Below are 22,556 nucleotides of genomic sequence, written 5' to 3' on the forward strand. Positions count from 1 at the left end.
TCATGAATGAAGGCTTGCACCATTCAAAACACATAGAAAACGGATTTGTGGCACTATTTTCAGTATACCTCTGCAGTTTTAAACATGACATACATCTGAATGCACAAAACCCAAACGGTTTTCCCATCTCTTCCTAGTCACGACACTCCTCATCCTGATCATCCCGGCTAAAGGCGATGCAAATCCTTCCGATAATATGTAATTTCAATACATCCATGATGTGTTTGCCTTGGCATACATTCCTAATCCTTAAGATCTGTAGAATTACCCAAGCAAAACAGCGGCTCACTCGCAGTTTCACTGTTTATCATGTCTGTCGCATTTGGTTTTTTCCTAAAGTAAAGTTTGTGCTCGGGGTTCTTCGGAGCAGTTTGTTGACTCAAATTTCTCAAAATTTGACGAGCAGATTAAATGCAAATGTGCTATAAAAACACCCTTTACTGTTGACCTTTTGTCCTTCCATTCACTCCCACTCACAAACAAATTAACTTACTTTTAATAATCGAACTATGTTTTCATAAAGGCTTGTCCATTAACCCCATGAGGCCTGAACAACAGCAATGAATATTCCAGTTACTACTCGAAATCCCGGAGGAACAGATAGCGATGGACTTCCATAAGCTGCTTGATTTAGAACGGTATACCTTCTAAAATACATCTTTTCAGGGCTACAGTGCAATTAACTCACTATCTATATATTGTGATGCATCGTTCTTTTAAAATAACAACTTTGCTCGTGTCTGATAACCCCCCCTCCCACCATGTACATAATTTAGCTCCTTTATTTGTAGTTATATTCAAACTTTTATCTGCCGTATTAAATAATGAATTAATACGGACGAAATAAATTAATCCACTGAATGGCTTCAGGGGACAAATGATTGCCATTTGAATGTATTCAGACTTGATATAGACTCATTCAAGACCAAAGCTGTTATTACCTGACTATTTCAGCTCAGCCTCGGAGAATAATGCCGTCTGATTGTTTTGACAGTGTTTGTTATTATTAATATCTTCATTGTATTTAATCAAAGCGCCCTAAAAAAGAAAAAAAAATATGAATAAAAGCGTGAGTGGAAGCGTGTTCAAGTTTCAGATAGAGGACATAATAACAAGAAGATGTGAAGACGTCATTTGGTATTTCTATGGGGTCTAATATTTGTGTGGAGAAGCGTTGGTTTGGCACGTTGGAGGAATATTCATACCTGCCAGAGACCTGCGAGTTTCTGCACAGCCGCCTAATGGGCTGCATCGTATTGTCTGATTCATTCTGGTTAATTGCAGAACCTGAATAAGGCGTGTGGTGTGAAGTTGTGAATAAAACTCCCCTTCGGTGTCATTTTACAGCCCTTCAGCACTTCTACCTTTGTATATTAATCTACGTATTTATATCTTTGGCTGCATTGTGTGCTCAGTTTATTTAAATTTGAGTCATTTAAGACAAAAAGAAATTGTTTATGAGGCTAAAGAACAGCAAAATATTCAAGTTCGAAAAAAAAAAATGCAATTCCTCAAATGGCCACTTGAGGCTGACTCTAACAGTGAGTCAATCCTCATAGAACTCCATGATAAAATCCACAAATTTACCGGAGAAATTAATATATTTACAGCCTGGTATAAGGCATGATTTTGGTCTCTATAGCTCAAACCCGGGTCATGACAACACGACAGGTGGTGATTTTTTGTGTACCTCACCAGATTAAATTGTGTTAGGACTTAAAGTTATGCATAATTAAGGGGTGTAGCCGCCTAGCGTGAAAGATTGTTTACAGATATTAGCACGGCCCACCTCAACTTCACTCACATCGCACCTCTTGGTTCATTTTTGGACAAGCCCAGAATCAGATACTGCCAGCATGGACTTCAAAAGCAGCCATTTCAGTCGGTTAGCATTTAGCCAACTGTGTCCAGTTGTTCCTAGAGAATACTGAATATACATCCCCACACACACACACACACACACACAGAGATTAAATAATAATTAAAGATTTTCGACGTGTTATTGTTTTGTTTGAGTTCAGGGGAATTGGACTCCTAACCTCAGTGTTTTGAAAAATCATGAATGTACTTTTGCTTGAGGCACAAACAAGTTGATTAAAACAACATTTATTGTTAAGACAGCGCCAGCAAGCAGTGACCTTCCTCGTTCAAGTGATTTGCTTCTGACCCAACCACCCACTTTGACCTCCTCCCTATAGATTTTCTTATTGCATTCTGATTATGCAATGTATTTTTTTTTCCAGTCGGACATAATGTAAATGCAGTTTTTCGTAGCCGTCTACATGACTGACAATCAAATGGAAAATCAAGCATGAGAATTCTAAATCTGGACACAATCCAAGCACAAAACAGATAATTGTTACTTCCTATTAAAGGTGGCAGACTCCCCTTTTCTGCATGCGGCATCATGACTAATTGCACGGTGCTGCATTAATGAGAAAACCCTGCATATAGCACATTTCAAATTAGCATTTTGGAAGTTCACCACACTTGCAGAAAAGTGCAACAATGAAAATGACTAATCAAGCCGAAGACGGTCTTTGTGAATAAATCACCCACCGCCAACTCCTGATATATAATTTGATATCAACCCTAACGTGATGGTGAGTATAACCAATCCTCCATAATAGCAGTGTCACATCAATATCTTCAAATGATTCTATTGTCTTCTCCTCCCTGTGGTGTAATTCAAGCTCTGCTGTAGTCTTTGTCTCATCTGTGAACCCAGCAGTGGAAATCAATAGTTTTTCACAAGATAACAAAGGATGTTGTGCATCAACCCTGCTGTATTCCTCAAGACAAATTTAATCAACAGCTTTCATTATGCCGTAGCAATGCTGGCATGTGTCACACCTTTGGGTTAAAAAAAAGAAAAGAAAACAAGAATGGGCTTTTTCTTTTTTCTTTCTCTGCAAAGAGTCACTGAAGCAGAGTGTGTTTTTGGAGATGTGAGAAAAAGGGGACATTTTTGGAATAAGTATTAGAGAAGCCAGCTTGTTCTTGGAAGGTCACCTGTTTGAATTCACAGATCTGCCAGGGTACTTATGGGCAGAGAAAGTGAATGAGAAACACCCTCCAGAGAGACAGAGAGGGGAGACGGGAGACAGAAAGGGAGATAGATAGATATAAATGACCTCGGCCTCTGGAACTAAATGTCCCCGTACATCTAAGAGTCTGTTAGAAGTTTCTTCCTTTTTTCTCCTCGGCTGCATATTCACCTCATCCTCCCGGCGGTGTCGATCAAGAAAATAACAGAGGGAGGGAATGGGCAGCCCTGCCCTTCCTCCCCGGGGAAATAAATTAGGCATTTGTGACTCGGCTCTATCAACATTTTTCCTCAATGCTGGGCGACAGCTTTTCACAAGAGATCAGAGGTTTGACTCCTGTCCATTACGGAAGACAATGTATGGATCCACAGCTCGGTCGTAGATGGTGGAAATAAACCTTTGGGGAATTGGCAGGTTCGCTATTGAACGTACAAGCTGGAGCTTTATTGGCAAGTGTAATTTCATTGTGTTATTTGTAGACAAGGGGCTTTATGACACTAGATAAGTTCTGGCATTACACCAACACTGAAATAATTAACATATTGGTGTGCTTAACTACTAAGTGTATTGAAAGTATTAGTCACAAAAAGTAAGGAAATATTTGTTTTTCTCCTCGAAATGCACAGTATGTTGTGAAGCGTCACATATTTTCAACACCAAAAGGAAAAAAATAAATGTTAGCCATCGGAAATTGTGTTATTCGAGGTCAGTTAACTGCAAAAGAATAATTCAGCTCAGCTTTATTACACTAAAAAGCAACAATTTATTGATGTAACATTCGTTAAATCTGCGATTGTAGTCAAGACAGAAATATGCTGTGAATAAGAATGATTCTGCAAACTTTTGATGACTTTTTTGACCTCTGTTGGACGCTTAATTAAACCTTAATTTGCAAAACACAATCGGCATCGGAAGAGATCTAAGATCCCACGATGCTGAACCCGAGTTGAAAGAGACCTGAGAAAAACTTACCCAAACTAAATGCATTGTCCAGGTCTGAATGAGAACAGACGGACAGTCATTTCTTTCGCACATTCTGTTGACAAGATGGCATTAGTTGCCCTCTAAAGCCTCAACAGATGATAAAACTGACAACAGAATAGTTAAAGTTTGGTTCGGTTTATGCACAATGCTGATGTTTTGTTGACCCATCCAACCACCCCAACCTCTTCTGAGAGCTGTAATTACAGTTGAAGTCCCCTAAATGTTCAAAAAATGAATTTCCACTGTGTCATTATGAGTTTTTACGCATAGATTCAGGGCCAAAAATGTGAATTTTATTAATTCAGTGCAAAAAGCGAAGGTGTTCTCTCAAGCATTCCCTTTTTTCCTCTAAACTTCACAGGTTAAGTGTCAAAAAACATTTTCCGCTGCATTTATTATGTCACATTGCAGAAACAGGAGCTCTTCGGGAGTTCTTTCAAACCTGGATGGGTATTAGAACAAACACTGACACCCCAAATCCATTGCAAGATATAAGTGATCTGGAAGGATTTTTGATGACCACGAGGTTCGAATTGTTCTCAACGGATGTTTAAATCTAGTCATGGATTGAGTTGAGGTTTTGCTTTTTTCTTTTTTGGACAAGGACAAATGGAGTCAGCGTTGTATTCATCAACAACATGTTTAGGTTGTCTCTGCTTTTTTTAATTCCACCACAGTTTGCACTTCCCAAATCCCCTCGGGTCGTGTTCTTAAAGTGCACTTGTCACGCTGTCACACACCTTGGTGCTGTCAGAGCGTGACGCACATGTTCATCAAAAATGCAGACAAGGCACTTTGATCACAAACTACGGGGACCTGGAGAGCCAGCGCACAGGTGTTTCGCCACCATGACAATGTCACTGCCTCCGTCCCATCTGGTCCGACTGTAACATCCATATGCATGGTGTTTTTCAAGCTCGCCCGGCATGTCGCTACACCCCACCTCCCCTGCTTGGTTTTGTTTTTTGTTGCACAGATAAGGACCACTGAGGCTCGCTTCCATCTCAAGAGCACCTTCATGTATCCTCTCAGCATCTTCTCTGACAAAGCGCTCACTTTCCATTCATTCTTACCTTTCATTCATTAATTCAAGAGCCGTGCAGGGAGCACTGGTTGGAAAATATGCAAGGAAACTTTCCACTAAGAGAAAAATTGTGCAAATCGTGCAATGGAGATGTCAAATCCTTTGGTTGTGTCGGTGAAGGAAATTATTTTAATTGCACCCTTAAAAGGAGTGAAAAAAAAAAGCCCAAAATACACTTGCAATAGAGTTGTACATTGGAACGAGCCTCTCCGTAAGCCGAGTAGCTGATTGTAGTGATGATGTCATCCAGAGACAAACCCCGGAGCCGCTCCACAGAGAGTGAATAATGGAACGACCGCTGCGACTCTGACAGCAGACATGGTGATTTTTACTGGTGAACGGGCACATATTCTGATACACAGCTGGAAGCCCTGCATTCACATAAAAAGGCCCATTCTCCGAGCAGCCGGAGTGGGTCAATAATTCACTCTCAATGGGCCATCATCTGAAAGTGTCCCCTGATGACATCATCAGGTTGAGGTTTTAAAGCTTTGACTTCCAGCGTCGGGGAGACATCTGTTAGTTTGCAGGCATTAAGTTTATCGCGCAAAAGTACTCACAAAAGCGCCGTAAAGTCGAGTTTTAAGGTGGATTTTCCTTTTTAGTTTGGGTATATTAACAAGAGATAGTGTTACTTTAATTGAATAGCCTTATTGGTTTATTAAAATGTGAATGAACACACAAAAATAAGCAACTTTTTAAGGATTTTAGGCATCGCAGACAACATAAATGAGATCAGAAAGCACAATATGCTCGTGAATTTGTTCCGTCTGAGAAAATATAGTCTAGAAAGACAAAAAAAAAAAAGCAGTACCTGGGTTTCTTGGGTTGCAGTCGTCCTCTAAACTAAAATAAGCCACACTTGAATAAATAAATCGCTCTGACACACGGCTGCATCATCCAACACTTGGACGCAGCATCGCAGGGCCCCTTCAGTGCAAGTAGGAGTGTGAGCAATAAGCAAGCATCTAGTTTGTTTCTTTTTTGTGCTCGGCAAAGCTATAGTACAGTACATGTGGGAGAAAGCAATATAACTTTCCAGAGACATAATACATCAAGCTTGTTTTTTTTTTTCTTTCTCCCAAAACTGCAGTTGTTTGTGAGCCTCGGACTCGGTGCCAAGTGGAGTAGAGTATGATTGTGTCAGAAGCAGTAACAATGAACACTCAAGCGCGACCTTGGGGGGCGGTGGTGGTGGTGGTGGAAAAAAACTCCTGTTGGACAAATGTTAGTCTAAGTGATTAATTTTGTATTTTTATGCCTCTGGTGAATGCGGCATTAAAGAGAGAAACACTTTGTTTTGCAGCATCTAGTTTTCTTTGTGCGCTCTTTGTTCCCAGTGTTTATTAGCTTTAATATTCAAGTCAATAAATCAAGCGGGGAGCTCAAAAAAAAGCTGCTTTTTGCATGCAAAAAAAATAAGTCTTCAGGCATTGAAAGCGATTCTTCCATCATCCAGCAGCATTTGGTTATATAGACCCAACAAGTTGTGAAAATGTAATTAGAACACCTAGCTATTAATATGAAGCAGTTGGAGGCTGGTGGCTGATTATTCATTACCTCTTGTCTACACACTTGCACAGCTGCCCGAGCAGTGTGTCGCTGTCACAGTCGCCCCATCTGTTTGGTGCTCGTGGTTAAAGTAAACCAATAAATGGATGAGAATGGGGGGAGAAACAAGGAATGGCTTCTTAGAGGGAGCTGGTGGAGAGAGAAGCTCGGGGGAAACCGTGTCATATAAATGGAAAAAAAATACAATGATTCTTAAGAATACAACACAAAAGAAAGGAACAAAGACGACAATTTGATGTGTGGAACTCGCAGCTCTGTTATTATTTGCTGAAATTATGGCTTCAAATTGAGTCTTTTCGCAGGTCACTGTGTGAAACAAAACCTAGAAGAGGCTGGATTTTGAAAAAAAAAATCAATCTGTAGCAGGAGAAAAAAAAAAAACGTGATAAAAGAGAAGAAATTAAAAGTTAATCTAAAGCGTCATTCTTTAGATACTACTCTGAGTGCTCTATCAGTCTGAATATTCTTGCTTTTCAGGAATTAATGAGCTTTCATCATTAGGTTTTGATTGAGTAATTAATCCCAGCGTATACATCTGACAGCTTTATGTCATGCCCAGTAAAACCTGAAATTACATGCCAATGCCTATTGAGACCCGCAAAATTAAAGATTATATCGATTGCATAGGGGTCAGCAGCGTTTTATGCAGTTCTGAGGATAAATATAAATATGTTTGTCCTTGATAAAGACATTTTAAGTGCTTAAATTGCTCACAAATGGATTCAAATGGACACGTAGAGACCCCAAAACAATTATCTGGCCCCAGTTTTAACTTTTACTCGATGTTTCACGATGTTGTCTGTGCTAATATTCAAATATTCAAATGTCAACATTGTTAAGATATTAGACAGCACAGACAGAAATTATAATATTTATAGCATGAACCATTAATTTGACTGACAAAGAAGCAAATTAGTGTCGACGTGTTGCACAGCGAGCAGCAGAACATTGTTCAAAGGATACGCAACACAACAATATAGCGCTCCAATTAATTCAAGGAATAAAGTCGATGCTATTCTATATGTTTCTTATTGCCAATAAATCAACATCTCTCTTTACTCAGACTGCAAAGCCATTTGTTTCTTCTGAAAATGTAAATATTCAGACAAATATGAAGGTCTTAGCTAACTGTATTTCCCTATACAATATTGGCCAAACATGAGTAAATAGCACATCTGCTTGGGAGTATTTAAGTGTGTTTGTATGCATTTCTAATATGGCTGCATGAACTGAAAAGCTGCACCTCCCGAAGCTTGTCAATGTGGAGCTCCATTGCACACAGGGTTCAGCAATATGGACAACACAGCTCCGTAGCTGTTGTTGGTTTTGGTCTTTTCGTGCTCACAGTAGGAAAGAAATATTGAAGACTTCTCACAAGCTTTTACCCTCTTTCCCCATCAAGGTCACCAAAAATGCATCCGAATCCTTTCTTCCTCGATCAAGATGCGTACTGCGAGAGATTCTCGTTGCAGATCCCAAGGAAGCGAACTTGCGTACGTCTCAAATTGAATCCAAGGCTAGACGCGGCGGAGAAACATACACCGGCTTCTTGCCTCGAGGGTCAGCTTGGCTTACACAATGCACTCCATTACAGGACTTACTTTCCAGACGTGTTGCATTGCATCAACATAAATTGTAGCTGCGATTGCATGAATAAAAAAAGCAAGTGAGGAATGCGCAAACAACTCGGATAAATATTGCATAAGCATCTACCTGCTTGTTGTTAAAGGTTATATGGGAGGGGGGGAATAAAGAGCTTAAAGAGGTGGGCGTCAATGAGAAAATGACATGCTTCGGCCCTGCAATGTCACAATGAATGCACAGGAAAATACAATGGCTCGTATCTTGGGTCTGTGGATGCCAGAGAAGCTGTTTTGTTGTGTTTTTTTTTCCTCTCTCCCTTGCTCTTTCACATCACATCCTTTCATTTTTAATTAATCTCCAGGTTTAAGCTTGGAAAGTCTCACAAACCAATTAAATACAGTCGGCCCTCTGCCTTGAGTTGTTCATCAATTCAGGACCTCAAATACCCTCCTTGTGAAAATGTACATGTGTGTAAGCGTGCACATGTACCTGCGTTCAAACCTCTTGAAACCTTCAAAGGGATAAAATACATGAAAATCCATCTCGCTTTTAAAAAAAAAAAAAAATCCTCCTCCACCGAGCAGATACTGGCACTCTTCCATAAGAGGCATGGCCAGATACCATCATCCAGAAGCGGAGACTTTGTGCGAGAGCTTCGACCATTTTAATCCATCACGCTACATAATTTCTAATGCTGTTGACTAGGGACAGACGCTCCCTGTTGCCTACATCGCAGGATAATGTACTTTACTCGTGTTGAATTACCTCATGGCTCCTGGAGGAAATCGAACTTTATACCTTTATCAATCTGAATACATTTTAGACCTCGCTCAGCACTCAGGTTGCCACTTTTATTCTTCTTCTTCTTCTGCTTTTTGAAATCGATGACAAGGTAGTTTCTAAAAATGTCCACTTAATTATCCTTTCTTGACTTTTTATTCATCCCAGCGAGGGGAATCTGGGAATGTTGATGTTTGTCAGACTGAAAGATGTCACCAACCACTTGATGGATTGCTGTAAAATTTAGCATTTTTGGTTCACAGAGGATCGCTTTTAATGACTTTGGCAGTCAGGACATTATCTTAACAACCAATGGGTGGATTTTCATGTTTTCCTTGAACTACCAAATGTCAGTACACTAAGCAAATGGTGAGCGTTGTATCTATTTAACATCAAATTGTGCCATTGAATCGTCATTGTGACCCTGTTGGGGTTTGGTGTCCCTTTTAGTTTAATGGTTCTTAATTCAGATTCTTTGAGGAGGATGTCGGAGCTCAATCCCAATCTACCAGAAATCAAACTACCTGTGATTTAATGAAGCAATAGGAGAAGATATTTAGGCCTCACTCGAAGTATTTATTTAGCAGATTGTTGAATAAGCATACAGAGCTCTGGACTGCTCACCCCAGCACCAACAGAGTTAATGTCAGAGCACGAAGTCTGACTGACTGCCGCTCCCCGATCCAGTGTACCTATATTATTACATGAGGACGCGCACAGAATGTGTTGCAGCTAGCTGATTCCGTGTCCTTGGACCTTCTTCCACCATCTTGTTGGTTCAGAAACTTGCCACTCATCACCCAGCTGTTGAGCACCTTCAGCACCCTCAGTTCCTCCCTCCTGCAGATACCTGCTTGTGACAGGGAAAGATATACACAAACCACCAAGTCCTGTTTCCACCTATGTTTTCTGATGCTGCAATTGTTTACAAGTTATGTTGATTATGCCTTAAGATAATTATAAGAGATTTAGAGAATAACAAGAGAAGAAGGTTAGGTTTGCTACTACAGCAAGGTCCTGATGCATGAGTAGTAATTTAATGATATAATGTATTGTATTACAGCAAAACAATTACAGGAGACGTTGTTTTCTTCTGCATTGATCACACAGCGGTACATTTTGATGATTATACTTGCATACTTTTACTTTTTAAATCTTGACAGGGAGGTATTTGTGCTTTTTCAGGGGTACTTAAAACATTTCTCAGCCTCACCAGAAAAGGATGCTTCTTGCATTCCACTTTTCAACATAGTCTCATTTAACTTTAATGCACCGATGTTCAAGCTTCAATCCTTCGCAGAGCCTGCAGATACTCCTCATCAATCAATCTGAATATGGCGACCATGCAAGTGAGATTTCTGTTTGAGGTCTGGTGAGTTCGGTGCAAAAGCCACATTCGGCTGCTTCTGCCACCAACATGGGAGTTAGACCCTCTGTTTCTGGTTGAGAACTTTTTGAAGTGCCCTCGATAAATGAATCCGAGTGTTTCTTCCACCACTGCCCACTTCCGTCCATCGAGGTAAACAAACACTTTGGCTTGTTGTAAAAAAAAAAAAAGTCACTCTCTCCCAGCGTGTGATGGACTTGCTTTAGTCGGCCTCCTGCAATCTTCCCAGAACAGTCGTGCAAAATGCTACTTGGATAAATATAACGGCAAAAACAACACAGAGCTCGATAAAGTAATCATAACGCCGGTGGTCTCTTTTCTGGCTCCTTAAATATTCTTGTTTACTTTCTCTACTTTGACGACAGTGGAGTCCAATCCTGCATTTTGAAAGTATTTTTGCTAAATTAAGCAAACTCAGCAACAATGGAGGAAGTCAACGGATGCATGAAGAAAAAACATGCATCGGTATTTGTAGCAAATTCCATAATCTAGTGCAACTGAATCTGTTTAGGAGCCGATGAGGCAGAATCAAACGTCTTAATGATTCCTTTGCAATTGGAAGTTTGTAACCAGTTCTAAGCTGGATGCACAAATCTAATGCTGATGTTGGTATTTAGCACAAAACACTGCTGTGCCTAATTATAGCCTCACAGAGCGGTTGTAGCCCATTACTTTTGTTTATGTTTTTTAGCAAAAGGACTGTCTTTGTGTCAGCATACTGCACACACACACACACGTACACCTAAGCAAAACACATGAATAATTAGCGGTAACATATTGCACCTTATTAAAATGCAACTTGTGATTAATCTTCGTGCCCCGGTGCAACGTTTTTTTTTTTTCTTCTTGCTGACCCATTTCTGCGCCTCTGAACTCTTGATATGCTTCACAAGTTAGCAAAATTGCTCGGGAAAATTAATAACACATCATTATACATTTAAGGTAACACAATTAAACGTATTGTTGTTATTAACCAAATACAGCGTCCCTCTCCTGATGCTCCCCGAAACATCCGGGAAGGCCTTTAATTGACTTTAAACAGGGCTAATAGCACCTAATGGGCCAATGTACACGGCAAGCGAGACAACAAAGACGTCGGATCTGTCACGCTAATTATAAATAAATACCGCACGATGAAGAAGAAACACAAAGTTATTGTTTTTTTCATGACGGCGACACCGTCACGGAGACACTGTAGCACAGATCTGCCTAAAACATGGACACACGTTTGATGTGAAGTGTATTTGATGGCTGGCTGACAGCTTTCAACTTGCACCCGGGCCTCCCCCTCCTTTTCTCCCATTGTCAGAAAGTATTTCGTCTCCTCTTGACTCAGTGTTGGGAGCTGGCGGCTTCTGGTTGAAGGCTGTGATGGGATTTGGGGAATAACTGCTACTCTAGATTAAGGATGGAGATGAGGATGACTAGTGACTGACAAAACAGACTTCTGGGAGGGCTTAGTTACTATACAGCATCAAGGTCAAGCAGTGGCGAAGGGAAGACTATACGGTAACCATACAGATGTGTGCGCTCACCTGTCTGTTATGGTTTCTTAAAAATGACTGATGTTTGCTGGCAGTAAAAGGCAGGTTTCACCTCCAGATCTTAGCTGTGAAACACCTGATTTCATTTAAAGATGGCCTAAAAAAAAAGGAATATAAATAAACCACCCACCCTGTCTGGTGTTTTATTAAATCTTCTCTGAGAATAGTTCTTAAATATTACTTAGTTGGAAGAGGGGAAATAAATTATATAGCTTACTAAAGCAAAGAAATTGCTTTAATGTACTGCACCTGCTCAGAACACACACATCCACACATGCACACGCTGTGTAGGAGAATGCCCACTGTATCCCTCCAATGGTTTACATAACTGAAATGATGTGCTTCAGCTCTTCTCTGCTTATCACCATGAGCCACACTTTATTGCCGGGGCCACCTCAAAGAAAATTAAATGCAGCCTCATCCGTTTGATACCCCCCAAGCACATTTTTGTGAGGTTCTATTGCTGCTGAGATATTGTTGAGCTGTTGTATTTTTTCAAACGCTCCCCCCCAAAGATCCAGCTAAATGCCATATTTTTTCTCTCTGTTTTCTTTTTCACGCCACAGTCACAATGGCTCACATTAGCTTTTGACTCCTTTCTACACCCCCAGTGTGTCTGACAATGTCCTTCTGGCTGGTTAAAACAATGAGCAGTAATACTGACAGAATGCTCTTCTGTTGAAAGGACATTTTCGATTTTATTCTATTCTGCTTGACTTCACTAAAAAATTTTTTACTGGGGAGATATTGGATGGGTATAGAGCCCTGCAAAAATCACTGAATTACACAAGATTGAATGCCCACTAAATTAGTTCCTGCAAGCTTTTTTTTTCTCCCCCCCTGTAAACCATTAATCTATGGTCCTTGCGGCGCACAAAATATAAAACCAATTAATAACATATTGGAAAATAAATGACTTTTCTCTTTGACATCTTTAATGTCTTTTTGGCTTTTTTGCAACAAAATTTGGTAATGAAGTTTTCACTCCTGTCAAGAGATATGAAACGTGCAGATCGTCAAACTCTTGCCATGTGCACACTGACCCCGTTGTGCACAACCACCACATGCATAACTTGGGCAATGCTTGCACATAAATAAAGAGTCTGTTGTGCGAGTTTATCCTGGACACACTGTGACCTCTCATTTCCCATTAGAGAGATTGAAAAGCGGTGTTGCGCTGCTAAAGATCAATCTTGTCTCCAGACCATTTTTTTGAAGGTCTTGGTATCGCCGGAGAATTGACCGCATTTTCTGTCTTGTCTCGGACAAAGAGGCTTTTATTTGAATACCAGTCAAGACCACATTTTGGAAGATATCACCTAATTCCCAGAGTCTGGTCTGGTTTATTTGGTCATTTCTGTGATTGGAGGGGAAACTTCCTCCCTCAAATGTTACTAAAAATTTGACTCATATCCATCCATCCATCATCTATACACTGCTTAATCCTCACTAGGGTCGCGGGGGGGCTGGAGTCTATCCCAGCTGACTCAGGGTGAAGGCAGGGGACACCCTGGACAGGTCACCAGTCTATCACAAGGCTTGACTCATATCGAACTTGAAATTTGTGTTGCTATTGCAAAACAGCAAAAGAAATGCTGACAGAGACGTTTTAAACTTGTCAGCAATGTAAGTAACTGTAGGTGATGGTAGACAAACTCTCTAGCTAGTCGTTTTCCACCAGAAATATCTTCAGGTCTTGCACTGCTAAATACTTCAAAGTAGTATTGAAGCATGTGAAATACCTCCCTATGTCTTCTATGTATGTTTTAGGGCACTACTTTCTGTGGTGCAGTGCATGTTTCTCAAATTACTGGAGGGTAATGCAGTCTTGGTTACATCTCACCCTGCTTCGATCTTGAATTTGACTTGATCTCGACCCTTCAAAGTCTTTGTCTTGTGTCAGTACCCAATCAGGATTTGCAGTAGGAAGTCTTGACTACAACACACGACCATACTGTCTGCAACACTAAAGCATAAAAATAACTCCGCCGACCTATAACACAACATTCTTTTCCCATTTCTTGCGGTGAAAAGCATAATCGTTCCTGCTGTATGTTCACAGAAAAAAACATTTGTGTGAATGAAAATCTATACTTATTGGATCGCACGGAGGTTGTAAGGAGGTGAGCGGAGTGTGTGGTGGATGGAGAACGCACAACAACTTCAGAAAGGTTTAATAGTGTAGGACTGTTTTATAACAATTGCAAAAGAATTCCTGAAATATTTTTCATAGTGATATATTTGGTACAAAAGGTGTGCAGCTTCCAAGCTATATTGATCTAATTTCACCATTACGTCAATGATTTCTTGAGGACTCTTTTGTTGCTTTAACAGTTAAGATCTCGTTTAATGCATTTTACTACGCCTACATTGTGTGTTAAATTGATTTGTGGTTCATCAAATCACCAAAAATTGCTTATTGAAACATACAAAATTCACAAAAGAGAAAAAAATAAGGGTTTATCCCAGCCTTTTTTAAACATACTGTCTGCATTTACAGGTTCCTTTTTTTTTTGTCAAAGAAAATAAGTATGCATCACTGCTCTGATTTGTACTTTCTCCTACATACCCATTATTCTCTGTGCTTTTCTAATCAAACGCTCATATGTGCATTGAGCTCAACACTTTCAATCTCCTATTACCTGCATGTGCCGTGGCCTAGTAATTATGTCAGCTCATCATTATTTTCATATTACATAAAGGCTGTGATTACGAATCCTTTATATTCCGTCTGCCGCGTCCCCTTTTCACAGCACACCACCTATTTCGGTAACACAAATGTGACCAAATGATTTTAACACAACCAGTTCTATTTTCAATTTACCTGGTTTTCAAGCGCAAACCCCGAAGTGACTTTTTTTTTTTTTTTCTCTCATTCCTTTTTGACAGAATAATGATGCAACTGCCTTGGAAATGAATGCAACTTCACATGTTTCATTTCAAAGTATAAGCAGAGAGAGAGAGAGAGAGAGAAAAAAAATATGAAGACCTGCCAGGTTGCAGAGATGTAAATTCATGTTGGGTCTGTTCTTTTTTCTTTTTTTGACATTATTACTCGATGCTGATTTGGAACTTTGCACCAAACCTTGGTATCTTCTGGATGGCTTAGGGTATATTGCAGTGTCTTTGATCAGGATTGCACCGTCATAGAAAATGAAAGGATTCCTCAGCAAAATGCATTAGCACTTACTTTGAACTATGGAAAAGAATATACAGTATTTTGAATGTCAGCTGCGGAATACATTGGCAAGTTCAAAGACTTAGCCTTGCATTGGAAAGACAATGAAACGCAGCAACGTTATTTCAATGGAAACAGGTAAATGCTAGAAGAAAACCATCTGGAACTACGGTTTTAGAAATAAATGTAGGCCTTGAAACATAGTTGTATGCTAATGCAATCATCACAAACAATTATTAATCTTCAAAATGCATGTTAAACATACCCAGAACTTTCGGAGACAGACCTTCTATCTAACAAGCACATATCATATGAGCGAACCAACTTTTGACAGACGGATGTTTAATGAGTTCGGCAATGCAATTATTTTCGTACCTCACCTAAATTACAAGCACATTAGAAAGGCATGAGGCTTACAGTCATACCATTCTGACACCATTCCTGAAACCACAGAATAACAATTCCGGTGAGAAGCGGTGGAGGAAGGAACTTTAACAAGCGAAGGAGCGAGAGAGGAGGCATTTTGAGAGCAATTAGTGTGTGGAGAGGAGAGGGGGAAAATGATTTGGTGAGGAGAAGTTGATGGAAAGACCTTCTTGAAAAGTGAGTGACTCTGCTGACTGAAGTCTTGAAGGTCATTTCACTGCTGGAAAGCCTGAAGAAATGGTGGGTCAGGACTGATTGGCTCAATGAACAGGTCAGCATCGGGGGGAAGGAAGTGTCCATCAGTGGCCGGAGAGGCATGGAAGGGCCAGGCAGCACTGTGGCAGGAGAGGGTTTCTTAGAAGTGTGGTGTGCCAGTACATAATCAGAGCTGTGAATCTGATATCATCGGACTCGGGGCCGCCAAGGGGGGGACGTGAGGAGCAATTTGAAACATGGACTGTGAATTTCTCAAAGCAAGGACACATTCCATCAGGAAGTTGAGCAGTGTCCCATGTCAGTGTCATCCCTGAATCCCTTATCCTGAAACAGACAAACTGAGCAAGCAAGTGAAGATTCTTTAAGGTTCACAAGCTTCATCTTAAATCCGTCGAGTCCTTCAGGGTACTGGGTGGTCCTAAACGTTCACTTTGCAAGTTCGCGAGTGCCCCATGTCACCCTCATGTCAAAGCTGAAAAGATGAAGTGCAACTTCCCCGCCATGAGGGTGTATTACAGGAACAGCAACACGTAAACTCGTGTTCTCTCCTCCCCAGGTTTAAATGTCAGCAAATAACAGTAACGTTAAGTTGATCTGCTAGCTTGCAGTGCATCCCTCTCTCAAGTGTGTCTGTTTCGCTAACCCAGCCGGACAGTGCATCTCTTGGTCTGTCTGTGTTTTCCCTGGTTGCAGCCACTTCCAGGGCTGTGTTCTGTGTCTTTGTCCCTGACAGGTAAATAAGACACAACTATTTGTTACATTTGTGTGTTTGTGAAGTGCAGCTCCAGGAACAGAACCGTATCCATATGCTTTTGCACAAACAGATGGTTTATAGCAGCACCCTTCGTGGGGACCAGTCCCCTCTATATATGGGCACAATGCCACCCTTCATAGATGCACATAACTTCAATGCAAAATAATGATTATCTAGTCTCCAAGTGAAGCCAACTGTTCCGTGAAAATTAAGGAAAATCTCAAAGAACTGGAGAGTTGGATGTGACTGTAGCAATGAAAAATTTTTTACATAGATCATGGATCAAAGCAGGAGGGCCCAATTCACAAAACTTGGTTTTGGTACTGATAGAAGTCCACTGCAGAGTCTGACATGTAAAGTTGAGTATCATCTGCATAAAAGCAAATAACTAAAGTAATAATTATTGAAACTCTGATTTGGAAAGGCCAAGTGCTTGGGTTTAGGGTTTACCAAATAACCATTTAAAGCATAATTTAAGTAAAAACATCCCATTTCCCTAGTCCATGATTCTCAAATGGGACGATTTAATTGTAATTCAATGCTGCTGGGCTTTGAAAAGTTTGTTGGTTAAATGAAGGAGTCAAAAATACAGAATTCATACAATTTCTTCTTCCACAAAATGATGAAAATAATCACTATTTGTAGCCATACATTGCAGTTCTGTTCAAACTATTACCCAAAAACAAAACATTTAACTAACCCAAATCATGACTGCAACAAAACTATTTCAAAATATAATGCCTGGTACCAATCCAGTGATTCAGCTTGCTAATCATACTGCTCTTGCTCATGACGCTTTCAGGATCAAAACTCTCACAAGCTTTACACAAAGAACCACACCTTTGCACTATATAGTAGCACACACTGGCGCTAACACTATAGAGGTCAGGAAATAGTTGGGGGAGAAAAATAGAAGCTCAGTCTTGTGGAGGTGGAGTGCGAAACAGTTGACAGACATCCATCTGTCTCCAAGGCATCCATAGACACACACCTGAACCTGAGTGTTGGAAGGTGAATGAGAAAAAACAGGCCTGAGAGTTGTACGTGTAGACATGGTACATAGGAGTAGCCAAAAAACACAATGTTTGGCCAAGGACTAGACCCCCAAGGATCCCAGAGGAGAAGGTGAGTGCTGACAGCAGAAATCACCTCCACAACTCCTTGAATGATAATGAACTGGCCTTAAGGCGGCATTATAGGATTAAAGTATGCAATGGCCTCCTAAAGCAAAAACAATCAGGATACAGCAAGAGAATTAACCAATGTTTTGTGCCGCATTACAAGAACACTCCTTAATTTTTTTGTGCAAATTGCACAGGAAAAGATAAAAGCAAACGGAATGTGCTTGAAGATGTCTGCGATGTACTCGAGTAAGGGATTTTTCTCATCCATACAAGAAGCTCTCCAATTATTCTATACTAATTTTCTACTTAACCAGATACATACATTCCCATTGGCTTCGCCTCAAGAAAAACTTTCATGGCTTTCCATTTGATTGAAAGGAAACAGGATACCTGCAGCGCAGATGATGGCGTTCCCATCATCAAAGAATTCCACTTTTCAAAGAACAAAAATAAGATGGCCTCTCACAGGGAATTTGTGGCAAGTTTACCTTTTACACAGTATTGCACCGCTTCAGGTTCAAGTAATTATATACTGTTAAGTGCGTCCCCGATGGCACGGGAACATGGGAGTGTGCTAGAAAAGTGTGCTCTTGAAGTATTATATTCCTCTGAGAAGCACTCCCATTTTTTTTTTTTTTTAGCAAAATATTTCATTATTTATTTTTTTCCCCCTCCCCGAGCGGTTTGACTTCAAAGGACTGAAACATTCCTCGAGTATCCAGGTTTCTATGTCTAATTAAGGATTCAAGAGGTGCTTGCTTCTTGCAACTATGTGTTTTTCGTAAACAATCAATATCCCCCCCGCTCGAAATAGAGCCAAATATGATGGGACTCAAAATCAAAAACAGTAATCAACCAACTGAAAAATGTTGCTGTGAAAACACAGCACTTAACATATGCAAAGTCACTTTGCGCCGTAATTTATGCCGTGATTACCACTGCCATTTATAATAAGTGCATCAGCTATATTCTGACATTATAGAGGTACTGCTTTTAAAGTAAATCGACCTTGCTATAATGTAGTTTGACTCTTTGGAAGTAAATATTCTGCAACAAACAGCTGACTCACTTTAGACATCAATCACTGTCTCTATAAGTGAACAAATAATCAAAGACAGAACACATCTTGAGTACAAAGCACTCCGTGTTTTTCCACGCGTCGTGCCTATTTTAACATGAAACTATTTACAAAAAAAAATACAAAAGGATAAAAGGAAGCTTGAACACACTGATAATTCACAGTTTTTATTTGTGCAAAACGGACATCTGCTGCATCTCTACTGAGTCAAAGTGGACAAAAAATATGAGGTGAACAGATTTGGGCGTGATCCCAATCTCCACACTCACTGCCTCTGAGGCATGATTCCTGCTAAGTGCATGAGAACTCACAGCTGCCCCGCTGCCAAATTGTCAAGTGCATAATATGTGCACTTTTATATCTAAGGGACTTGCCCATAGTTCATTACAAACTTGGTGATGGAATTGTCCTGCCTCCACAAAACGAACACAAATCAAGCCACGGCATCTGGCTGTTTGCTGTTGTTGTAATTTACTGCACAATTGCGGAGTTGTTTGCATTTTCAGTCAAACGGGAAGAAGATTTAAAGATATTTATGCTTTTTCTGACTTTATGCTAGTTTGCCGAAACGTCTGAACACTAAAAATGTCTCAAACGTGAAGTGATAACAAACTGAGCAGCTAATCAAACTCAGTGGAAATCTGATATTGTTTCTGAGCAATGCATGCTGTCAGTGTTCCTCCCTTTGGTATCATTTTGAGCCCTCATGAACTCACACACTGAGGCACTAAAGCTGTGCACACAGGTGGCTTCAGTTAAGGCTGCAAAGGTGTTCTAATTAAACCTGAGGGCGGAAATTGGGATTGGACAACAGTCAAGCTACAATTGTCATTGGATAATTGGTTGAACAGGGCTCAGGATGTATATTAGATGATAAATTCAAAGGTGGGAGTTGCCAGAGCCCTTGTCCAAGAATGCTCTAAAACAGGGGTGTCCAATTCTGGTCCTCGAGGGCCACAATCCTGCATGTTTTAGATGTTTCCCTCTTCCAACACACCTGATTCAAATGATCAGCTCATCATCAAGCTCTGCAGAAGCCTGATGACGATCCTGATCATTTGAATCTGATGTGTTGTAAGAGGGAAAACATGCAGGACTGTGGCCCTCGAGGACCAGGATTGGACACCCCTGCTCTAAAAACTACGTCAGGAACACAGACTCTCTTCAAGGTGTTGAGATAAAAGTATAAAAAGTGCTGGCCACCAAGAGGAAACATCAAAACTGCAAAAATCCATTCACATCATTGTCAGAAGCATCTGATTCACCTTGTTTTATGCAGAAAAAAATTGCATTTGCAGAAAATGATGCAAAGCTTTCTCAAGAAAACAACCCAGACTGGTGACAATGTTGTTGTATTCATTAGCGAAACTGTTACTAAATTAGACAGGTACCTGTTAGAGACTAAATTAAATAAGTGCATGTGTAATACTTCAATTTTTTTGGCTCACAATTTAACAGGAAAATCATCCACATTAATATGGCAGACTGGGACTTAGTCCAGCTATTAGATTTACATAATCTTCTGGTGAAATGTGGCTATTACTATAATCATAGGACATCAGAGAGACTTTTTTTTTTTTTTCCACATGAAATTGGAAATGACGATCTGGCCAGCTGGTATATGAACCTGCAGTCTGTGCTTTAATATTTCTAAGATGGTAACAAAGGCTTTGATTCCTGATTAAAGTACTGAACACCATTAATGGTAACTCTGGTTGTGTGATCACAGACATCAAGGATGTATTGGTTTCCCTTAAACTCATGATAGAGAAGCATTCATCCACACCACACTTACAGAAGCCTTTATCACTGGCCTGAAGAACAGCTTTTGGTTTCCTCAACTGGCCAAAATATTACTGCTATGGTTGCATTAATTTAACGAAGCACTACATCTGATTCATCTGGAATTTTGGAACAACCTCTCGGTGTGTTCCAATCGCAACTTTCTTCCTACGCCAGAAATATTATGTTCTACAACATCCAGTCTCCTTTTATAGTGTGTAAGCCTACATGCTTTCTGGTCGTTCTTAGCCCAGAGGTCACAGTCTCTTGCACAAGCATAAAAAAAAAGCTTGAGCCACACAGATGCCACATCAGTGGCGTCAAGTAGTTGGTCCAGCTGCAGTAAGTACTGAGAGTAAAATGAAAAAAGTAGATGATTTGGAAGTGAGTCGTGTCATTTATTTCAGATCTGCCTTCGACCAGCTGCTCAGTCAGGTAAAGTGACCACAGGTGTGCATCATTAGGTGCTCGGCGCCGCGATGACCTCGGTGCTGTTAAACTTTTAGAAAGAGGTGAAATAGTTTGAAAGGAAATCGCATTCTTTAAAAGCAGATCTGTATTTGCGATGATAGGTAAACAGCTGTGTCAGCATTAACTGGAAAAAGTCCTAAATTGATGTGTTGTTTCTAATTTTTTGCAATTAAAGTTGCCTCATATCTCGTTTGCTCACATCTTTCACCTGAGCAGGTGGTAGGTTCCAGTTAAGTTTGGCTGAGAACATCAAAGAGTAGTTTGTGAAACTGAGTGGAGGGTTTTCTTCTGTTGGTTTTTTAGTTTAACTTTCCCCCCCAACTCCTTTTTGCTGCTTCACCCTCTGCTTTAGAGTTTGCCAGTGCCACACAACGCTGTCTATTTTTTGTTGTAAGGTTGCAGCACTATGTTCCCCCTTCATGAGACAAATGACTGACAGATGCCAATCTAAAGTATATTAAAAGCAACATGTTCAACAGTGTTATGGCTGCTTAAGCTTCTGTGGCTATGTGCCCTGCAGATTACATGCAAACACTTTTAAGTCACAAATAAAGAACTTCAAGCAAAGAATGAAATATGCATCTGCATTGTTGGGACATCTGTCATCAGCTGACAGGATGAACATGCCAACAGCGGCCGACTTAAATGAGCTTGGCACAAAAGAAAACACTTGGGTGTTGACTCAGTCACTCCATGCCTAAAGCTGAGATGGCAGGCAGCCCAATCTATACAGAGCTGTGTAGTGTCTCATTGGCATATAGTGCATATGTCCTTGATGATAGTGTTGGTGGTAAAGAGCATAATGCAGAAGTTCATATTTCAAAGCGGACGAAACAAAACAAGAAACAAACAACAGAGCAACTGCCAAGTTTTTTTTTTTCTGGAAACTTATTACTAAGTGTGGTTCTTCTAAGGGCCTCCATCTATAATATGAAAACAGAACACTGGTATATGAAATAAAAAAAAATTTAAAGCTATTTTTTGGCCTTTGTTTGATAGTGCAGTGGGGGAGAAGAATGGGAGGAGGACATGTGGGAAAGGGCCATGAGTGGGATTCGAACTCATGACCTCCACATCGGGACTGTAGCCCTGCACATGGGACGCCTGCTCAACCAGGTGAGCGACAGCAGCGCCCCTGAAATGCAATATTAACACGAACATGCTACAAATAAAGGATCACGTCAGTAGAAAATAAGATTTACACAAAAACCAGTGTGCCTCACATTGGCATCACAATGCTTTTTGCAACATTGTTACACCTCGTTTCCACATTGCTTTGTTTGGTGTCTGTAATTGTGCTCAGTATGGATGGACAATATATGCAATATATTGTTTTACAGAAAGATGGAAACTGTAGCACAGCCATGTGCTGCATCAGATTTTTCACATTCCAGCCTACAATTAGAACAGAAATAGGACCAATAATGCATGACGTGGCCCATCAAGGCTTTTAAATTTAATCAATTTTGTGTTTAACTGATTGATATCAAGGTCTGCAAGGCGGCTTGGTGGTTAGCATCGTTGCCTCGCAGCAAGAGGACACCC

The 22,556-nt window shown here is 40.4% G+C and overlaps 1 long non-coding RNA gene across 1 annotated transcript in view; it reads left to right on the forward strand.

The window, feature by feature from the left end:
• Positions 1-16,618: 16,618 nt before the first annotated feature.
• LOC103374396 (uncharacterized) overlaps positions 16,619-22,556 on the forward strand; it is a 21,807-nt gene continuing 15,869 nt past the window's right edge. The window contains exon 1 of the long non-coding RNA XR_521125.1: positions 16,619-16,629. This is a non-coding gene — a long non-coding RNA (uncharacterized LOC103374396). The remainder of the gene's footprint in view (positions 16,630-22,556) is intronic.

Source organism: Stegastes partitus, unplaced genomic scaffold, assembly GCF_000690725.1.
Source record: "Stegastes partitus isolate 25-593 unplaced genomic scaffold, Stegastes_partitus-1.0.2 Scaffold40, whole genome shotgun sequence".
Classification (NCBI taxonomy): Eukaryota; Metazoa; Chordata; class Actinopteri; family Pomacentridae; genus Stegastes; species Stegastes partitus.